Source organism: Leopardus geoffroyi, chromosome D3 (assembly GCF_018350155.1).
Source record: "Leopardus geoffroyi isolate Oge1 chromosome D3, O.geoffroyi_Oge1_pat1.0, whole genome shotgun sequence".
Taxonomy (NCBI): Eukaryota; Metazoa; Chordata; class Mammalia; order Carnivora; family Felidae; genus Leopardus; species Leopardus geoffroyi.
In genome coordinates this window covers 64,528,514-64,537,787 of record NC_059339.1, presented here as the reverse complement: position 1 = coordinate 64,537,787, position 9,274 = coordinate 64,528,514, and the positions used below count along the sequence as shown (strand labels likewise).

At 38.8% G+C, this 9,274-nt stretch overlaps 1 pseudogene; it reads left to right on the top strand.

The window, feature by feature from the left end:
• The first annotated feature begins 1,228 nt into the window (after positions 1-1,228).
• Positions 1,229-2,250, top strand: LOC123587855 (annotated as a pseudogene).
• Positions 2,251-9,274: the final 7,024 nt, after the last annotated feature.

Sequence of the window (9,274 nt, the reverse complement as noted above, 5' to 3'; positions counted from 1 at the left end):
CCCTTCATGACCCTGTCAATGTAAAGATAAAAGTCTTGAGTGCCGTTGCCTCTTAAATTTTGTGAATTTGTAGGGTGTAGATAGAGCAGACAGAAGAAAGACAGCTTGGAGGCTACAAAAACCTAAAAAGAACGCATGTCCCGATTTCAGAGACTGAAGCATACTTGATTCTTACAAAAGCTAAGAGCTGGACGTAAGCACTCACTCCCCAGGTTCCTGAAAACACCAAAGTGGAGACTCTTGGTTTTAGGGCAAGAAACACATTTGAATTTTGTGTATCTGTATGTGCACATGTGAAATATATACGTATATGTATACATACATATACACACACATTTATATGTGTGTATATGTATATTCAGTTACATATTTAACTGAATACCCTGCTTTTAAATAAAAGGTACTCATCCTAAAATATATTTGGTACAAAATAGAAAATAATTGCTCACTCGAGCATAGGCACTTGTTTAAAAATTTAACATTATTGGAAATAGTAACATATACCTCTGATACCTTACATAGAAAATACTAAGAACACGTAAATTTCTATTGGTAACCCAGGATTATCCTCAGAAACCTTCATGGCTACAATGAGAAGGACACTGAACTGGCCTTGAGGGATACTGAGGCATAGATGTGTGAATACCTGTTTACTAAATGACACAGACCAAAGATAAAATAGCAACAATGAGTGGCTGCTTTAAATCATCTGCCTTCTTTCACCCAAGAGTGATGGTAAGCTGGTGGAGTGATGCAGGAGTGGTTTGAAGACTGGCTTATAGAGAGACATTTTGAGCTCTCTTCAAAGACCATGTCCATTGTCAGGTGGTTTGTGTTGTTCTTCATTCGAACCTCCACATGAATGGAGACTGAGGGATCGTTTAATTACACTGGCAGGAAAAGTACAAAAGGAACTCCCAGGAAGCATCAAGACTATCCCCATGCTTGGAGACAGAAGCGCTCCTCAACTGTCCTACAGTGTGTACAAAGGAGGAATTGTTACCTCCATTTTCACAATTCCGATCATTACAAATCTGCAGTTAGGATGTTCCTACTTTTGACTGGACTCATGTTTCTTATTGTCTTTTGCTCAGAACTTAAGAGGCAAGAAAAAATAAATAAAACATTTGAATAAAACCTAAACATTAAAAGTAATCTATCCTAGCCCTTCTCTCTCCAGGCATCCTTGTGAGAGTGACATCGTCTTTAAACCCTGCATGGCAATCCCTGACGCACCGCCGTGATGCCCAGGGAAGACAGGGCGACCTGAAAGTCCAACTACTTCCTTAAGATCATTCAACTTGTGGATGATTATCCAAAATGCTTCACTGTGGGAGCAGACAACGTGGGTTCCAAGCAGATGCAGCAGATCCGCATGTCCCTCCGCGGGAAGGCTGTCATGCTGATGGGCAAGAACACCATGATGCACAAGGCCATCCACAGAACAACCCAGGTCTGGAGAAACTGTTGCCTCACATCCAGGGAAATGTGGGCTTTGTGTTCACCAAGGAGGACCCCACTGAGATCAGGGACATGCTGCTGGCTAAAAAGGTGCCAGCTGCCACCCGTTCTGGTGCCATAGCCCCATGTGAAGTCACTGTGCCAGCCAAGAACACTGGTCTGGGGCCTGAGAAGACTTCCTTCTTCCAGGATTTAGGCATCACCACTAAGATCTCCAGGGGCACCATTGAGATCCTAAGTGATGTGCAGCTGATTAAGACTGGAGACAAAGTGGGAGCCAGCGAAGCCACACTGTTGAACATGCTGAACCTCTCCCCCTACTCCTTTGGGCTGATAATCCGAAGGTGTTTGACAATGGCAGCATCTACAACCCTGAAGTGCTTGACATCACAGAGGAGACTCTGCATTCTCCCTTCCTGGAGGGTGTCCGCAATGTTGCCCGCCTATGCCTGCAGATAGGTTACCTGACTGTTGCATCAGTGCCCCATTCTATCATCAATGGATACAAGCGGGTCCTGGCTTTGTCTGTGGAGACTGATCATACCTTCCCACTTGCTGAAAAGGTCAAGGCCTTCTTGGCGATCCATCTGCATTTGTGGCTGCTGCCCTGTGGCCACTGCCACCAGTGCTGCACCTGCTGCTACCACAGCCCCAGCCAAGGTTGAAGCAAAGGAAGAGTCAGAGGAATCAGATGAGGATATGGGATTTTGTCTCTTTGACTTATCACCAAAAGCAACCAATTCAGCCAACTTTATTTGTGAAACAAGGAAATAAAGGCTTACTTCTCTTTAAAAAAAAAAAAAAAGTGATCTATCCTTTTTAATTTTTTTTTTTTTTGAGAGAGAGAGAGAGAGAGAGAGAGAGAGAAAGCGAGCATGGGCTGGGAAGGGTCAGAGAGAGAGAGGAAGACATAGAATCTGAAGCAAGCTCCAGGCTCTGATCTGTCAGCACAGAGCCTGACGTGGGGCTCGAACCCACGGACAGCGAGATCATGACCTGAGCTGAAGTCAGACACTTAACCACCTAGGCCACCCCAGGCACCCCTATCTTCATTTTTTATATCATACTGACATAAGACAGTATGTTTTCCCATTGTACAAATAATTCAAGGACAACCAATGAGCAGCTAATCCATTCACATACTTAAGCACTCCATTAGAAGTTGGTGCCTGGGAATAGGGCCAGCCCCTATCTTACAGGCTTTTCCCATTTTTGAATGTATTATGTTACCAAACTGAGAAACTCATGTTAGGGTTTGGAGAACCATGAAAAACAAACAGAAGGTGGCTAGAAACTTTGGACTTGAAATAACTATGGACTTAAACACACACACACACACACACACACACACACACACACACACACACTTAAAGTGGTTGGCCTTTGTAGCCTCTATAGAGGACTTTTCTAGGATATAAGAAAGATTATCAATTAAGAAAGAATTAGATAGCAGGTTTTCCTTAGAAAAGATATATAAGAAAGTTATTTGTGTACATAGAGAACACCCTTGCATGCTGCTGTCCCAGAGAGAACACAGAGAAGTAACATATTTCAAAATATCTGAGTTTTAGTTGGGTGGAGGGGGACAGAAGAGAGGGAAAGGTCTCCAAGCAAAGAAAAAAAAAAAACAAGTTGCATTTACAGTAATACCCTGTTCTGTTTCATTCTTGATAAAACAAATGCTAATTTTGTTTTTAAACTGCCAGTACACAGGGAAGTGATCCGCATCCTCTATACCTTTGAGAGATTTTCATCCTTTACATATTCCAATTCAACTTAAAATATTGTGCAATTGCCAAACCTCATATTTAAAATATGTGCTTATCATTCAACTCAGGGTAACATTAGCACACTGAAAACTGCATTCTAATTAATAAATCAGAACCTTAACCACTGAAACATCATTCACACATATGAGATGGCAATAGAGAGAGCCATTAAAAATAGTAGCATGCTGTCACCCTTCCAGGAAATATGGAAATATGCCTTTTTGGGGGTTATTGGCCTACATTATTTATCAATGTTTGGCTTTAATATATGGATTTACTCAACATTGAATGAATATCATATTTCTCCTAGAAGATACAGCATTAATTTGTGATCTTGGACAAACTGTCAATTGGATAACAAGCCCACTAGGGGGGCATGCAATCAATAATTTGTATCCAGTGATTTCTTCCCTTAGGTTGTTTTAGGAAAATATTGCTTTTCCACTTTCACTCTCACTCATACACACAAAACAAGCAAACACACAAATTACATTAAAAAAAACCACTTTTGGTCTAGCTTTAGGAGATTTTAAAAAGCAAACTACAACTTTTAGCAATGTGTTAGAACCTGGCAGTCAACTCTTGCTCTGTCTTAAAAAAAAAAAAAAACAACCTAATAAAAGAAAAAGAGAACAAAAAAAAGTTGGTGCTAAGAAAGAGAAATCATCGCAAATACGAAACCAAATTTAAGCCACTACCGAACAGCAAGAAAAAAATGGTCATGTGGGCTTCATTCTTGAATCTTGCCTCTTCTCCACACCCCACTGCTCCCCCGCACCTCTAGGCTGTCACTTAACATTTATGCTGTCTTAAGCTTTAGCCGCAGCCACAATTCTTTAAAATTCATGTTTCTCAGGCAACTCATGCTCTTGATGCCAGAACTGAGCTGCCATCCCCTGGACACCCAGCCTAGATTTCCAGTCTCCAGTCTGGTACTACTCATATCATTTGCCTTGTGCTTGTTCATTTTTCCTTACTTGAACCTATGTGCTTGGACTCAAACTACCTCTCCACATGGCTTCTTTCTAGCTTAACTCTCAATATTTGCCAACCCAAATTCTACCAGTGCAATAGTCTGCCCGCATCTCTCAGATGGGGTTTTTAGTAAGATTATTTTTTTTCCAGCTGTACCTAGAAGAAATTGAGACATATGCACCAGAAAAAAAGGTCACAATGATTATAGAGTCTTTGTTTATAAAACCAGATTGCAGAGCATGGTTTGATCTGAGTCACAACATAGGGATTTTCTCCAACCCCACACTCCTAGTGTAGCTATTAGGAGTCACAAGAGGGAGAGTTGCCTTTGCAGAGTCAAGCAACTTCTTGCTGCCCCTGCCCCTAAAAATGAGCAGAATGCAAGATCCACAACCTCTGCTAACTGATGCAGAGAAATAAAGAACATTGATTATCAGCCTCAGGTTCTCATCAGCTCTGCAGTTCAAAATTTGACTCTCTTCATGTGAAGGAATGAGCAACAGCAGCACTTTTCCCTACAAATTACCCCAGAGGGTAGGAAGTGTTGGAGAAATTCCTATTTTATAGGCTTAGGGCTGAATGAAGACAGAGATTAAGAATTATTTTTTCTCAAACCCTCCAGACAAATTTACTTGACACTTCTGCCTTCTTACTGCCTTGACATAAATGTATTTGTTACTACCGAATTACTTCCAACTTGAATTTGACCCCAGAGATTGGAGAAAAGAGACTCTCAAAGAGCCAGCAACATTTCTTCCCAGAAGATTATAAACCTAAACAGGGTTGAGTAATAAACTCCATAACAGCACACACCCTGTCTCTAACCACACAACACACACAGTAGGTATTTTATAAGTGAAATGCCTTCAAAAAAAAAAGAAAAAAGAATTCAACATCTTTTGGACTTTAGTCAGTTTTGGGGAAAAGCAAAAGAGACTTACTGAAGTTTATTCTAGTGAAAACCTATGTGAGATTCCCAGGAAAAGCTAAATACCTGTACTAACAAAGAGCAGGAACCACCACACTGGAGCTACAGGAACAGCAGGAATTATAGAGGAACAGGATGTAGGCCTTCACCCCAGTGCAGTGGTTTCAGTGTATAGTCCCAATATCAGCAGCATTAGCGTCCATCACCTGTGACCTTTCTGTACAAATGATACTGATGCCATGCCCACTAAGGTTTGAAAATCATTAGTCTAGTATACCACTATTTTAGTATTTTAGTATGTCTTGGCTATTTTCTATAGATTTTCTTCTCTCCATGTTAATAGGTGTTGTTTTTTTATGTTGACCAGGTCTATATAAGAACGGGGAGGGGGTGACTGAATATATTTTGATCTAAACCAGAGAGATTGACATTTCCAAGATCACAAAGGTGTAGTACAAATATTTTGTTAAAAATGCTTTATAGAAAGTGATGCTTTTTGGACTGTTCTCTTTGTGTCTCCTCTCCCCAAATGGATAATTATGACTGTACAATAATTGAACACTGTGAGCCTTATAATGGAAGGTCTCACTTCTCCCACTGCAGAGAGCTGTCTCTGGGAGAGGAGCTGCCTTTGATGTGTTGGAAGGACTATCCCTGGGGGGAAAGAATATTTGACAGGCACATATTTTAGAAATGTTTTGCAGGTAAAATTTTCATCCATAAAATTGTATTAACATTTCAAACATGCGACCCTCCAGAATTCAAAGACGTAGTCTCCAGAGAGCTTCTCCCTCCTCCTAGAGAGCTATATTTTTCTAGGGCAGAGAGAACGTGATTTTCTCCAAATGCTTTAACCATGCCCCGACCTCCATTTCAAAAGCAAACCTTTAACAAGCTGAAGGGGCCAGATATAGGGTGATGATAAAGGGAGGGCAAAGGCAGACAAAAAAAATATGCCCTCAGAATTATGACTTCTATCTGGATGGCAAAAAATAAAGTGCCTGCATCAAGATCTGCATGGAATCATTCAGAAAGCTTGGAAGTAAATCATGATTATTATGATGCGGAAGATAAGACTCCTAGCAAAAGTTCAGCCATACACAGCCCTGCTTTGATGCTCCTCAACATTCAAAATTGCCCATTTCATTTCCTTTGAGCAGCCTATAAATAACACACCCATCCAGCATAGCGCTGCTTTGTAATGAATGTGAAGCAACTGAAAAAAAATGTAGTTATCAGCATCTAATAAGCAGAAAGTCAATGGAATAAGGAAGGAACACAGTTCAGATATGGGCAACCTAGGCCTAATGGGTGGGGCCCCGAGCACATGACATGAAGCACAACTGCTCTGCTGTTGTGACTTTGTTGTATATCTCAATGCCAGCATTCAGTCATTAGTCCTCTGTGCATTATTTTTTTGCTTACTTAATATTTTTGATATCTATTATGATGAGCCTATGTTTTTGTTAGTCTGACTGAATTCAGGAGAAGAAAAGTGAACATATTTGAGTTTAGTTAAATAAAGATGAAATAATAAGATATAATTTTGTTATTGGTAAAAGACAACACTATCTCCTGACCAAATATTCCCTTTAAGTGGCTGGTGTGATGCTTTACAAGTGCTGCTGAGAAGACAAAACTATTCAGTTATCACATATTAGTGGAAATGATAATTTTGGCTATCATTCACAGAGTGTCTACTATGTGCCAAATACTGCCAAGAAATTTGCACGTATTTCTAGTAGCCCTCATAAATGTGTAGTGTAGGTATTACTACCCCTGGTAATACCTGTTAGTCTATGGGCTTAAATGTCCTCTGGTTTGATTGTTTCCAGCAGCTCTCATTTACTGCATATTTATATTCAACACCTACCAGGTGTCAAACAGGTTGAGGTCCTGCTCTCATTCAGCTTATCACAAATAAACAAATAAGATAATATCTGCTAGTGATAATGGTATCTAGAAAATTATAGTATGGTAATGAGCTTTCTCCCAAACTGATTTTCCTTCTGTCTACACAATTCAGAGGTAGCACCCATCCTACACATCAAAGGCAGTTCCTCTTCCAGGTGCTTATGAAACTAACAGTTGTTACCTCTTTCCTCAGCTCCCATAGCTAATGCACTGTCAAGTCCTGAAATTCTAAAACATACCTAAAGTTCACCTCTCTCCATTTGCACTAAAGTACTATCATGTTGCCCATAATGTATCAGAATCAGAAACAATCTAGGTGTCTTTCAGTAGGTGATTGGCTAAACAAATTGTGATTCATCCATTTCATGGAACACTACTCAGCAGCAAAAAGGAACAAACTACTGATACATGCAACAACTTAGATGGATCTCTACAAAATTATGCTGAATGAAAAAAACCAATCCCCAGTGATTATATACTATATAATTCTAATTACCTACATTCTTGAAATAATAAAATTATTGAAGGGCAGAACACATTAATGATTGCCAGAAGTTTAGAATGAGAAGTAGGGGCAGGAGGGAAGTATGTGTGGCTATATAAAGGTAATAGGAGAGGTCGTTGTGGTCACGGAAATGTTCTGTGTTTTGAATATATTAATGTCAATATCCTAAATGTGATATTGTAATGTAGTTTTCGGTGTGTTAGCATCAGATGAATCTTTCTGTATTATATCTTACAGTATCTTTCTGTATTATATCTTACAACTGATGTGAAATGAAAATCATCTCAATATAAAGACAATTCTTTCTATGTTATTTAGAGTATCATCTTCAACATAAATCAAGTGACCATGTATGTATGGGTTTGTTTCCAGGATCTTTATTCTGCATAATTAGTCTTTTGGTCTTGCTCTAATACCAGACTATTAATTAGTTTTTTAAAAGACCTATGTCTGATATACATCTTTCAATATCATTATTCTTTAGTATGGTGTTGACTATCCTTGGTGCTCTGCATTTCCCCATGTATTTTAGAATCAGACTTTAAATTTTCACAAATAAAAGCATTTGGACAATTTTAAGATTGTATTGAGTCTATAGATCATTTGAAATCATTGACAATATCAAGTCTTTCAATTCATAAAAATTGACCTTACTAATGTAATTTTTCTCTAAAAGCACCATGAACATCTTTTATTAAATTCAACCCTACATATTCAGTTTTTACAACAATTAGAAATTATATAAATTTTATTTTGTTATAATTTGTTGCTGGTATGAAAGATGAATGATTTTATATAATGACCATATATTGAGTGGCTTTGCTAAATTTACATCCACAAACCAATAACTGTCTGTAGAATATACAAAATTATCTACATTTCAATACTATTTTAAATGTATAGTGCTAGTTTTATTTTTTATTTTCTAAATATTTTGTGTTTATTTTTCTTGCTGTATTGCACTGTCTAGGAAATTTCATTTCTGCTATACTAACAATGAATAAACAACCTGAGGTCAAGGATAGATCATTCCCCTCACTCTACTAATATAGATAGGACACCTGACTCTGCCAACTGTGGCAGTGTGCGGGCAGAAGATACAGTCTCCATTTAAGAGGGTAAGAAAAAAATCAGCTAAAATGTTAACAAATGGCTACAGATGAGTGTGGGGATTTATATTCACTTCCTGACTCTTTTCAAAAGAACCTCCACCTAGTGTTCATGAGAAAGATTCAGAGCACAGCAAGAGACTAGAGAAAGACTCCCTAAGTCATGCAGGTGTGAAGGAGAAAATTGGTTGCCACTGTGGGAAATAGATGAAGGTCCACCGCCTGATCTTCCTTCAAAAGACTTAAGCTACTGCAGTCAGGGAAAAAAAAACTTTTTGCTCCCAGGATAGGTAAAGACCCATGGCTTCCGGGGAAAAATAGAAGTGAGAAAAAGGGTCATTGAATCCAGCCCACATGCCAAGTCCAAAGAATCTCTGGAGGAACTTGAAGCATATCAACGTCTGAGTATAAATAATATTTACCTCAATCTCTCCTGTCATACACAAGATGTCTTGCATTCAATTTAAAACTGGGACCATACAAACAAGTGGGAGAAAAAAAGTCATATCAAGAGACATAGCAATCAATAAAACCAGAATCAGAGATGACTCATGTTGGAATTATAAAACAGGGACTTCAAAAATGTTAAAGATCTAATTGAAAAGGAGGGTAA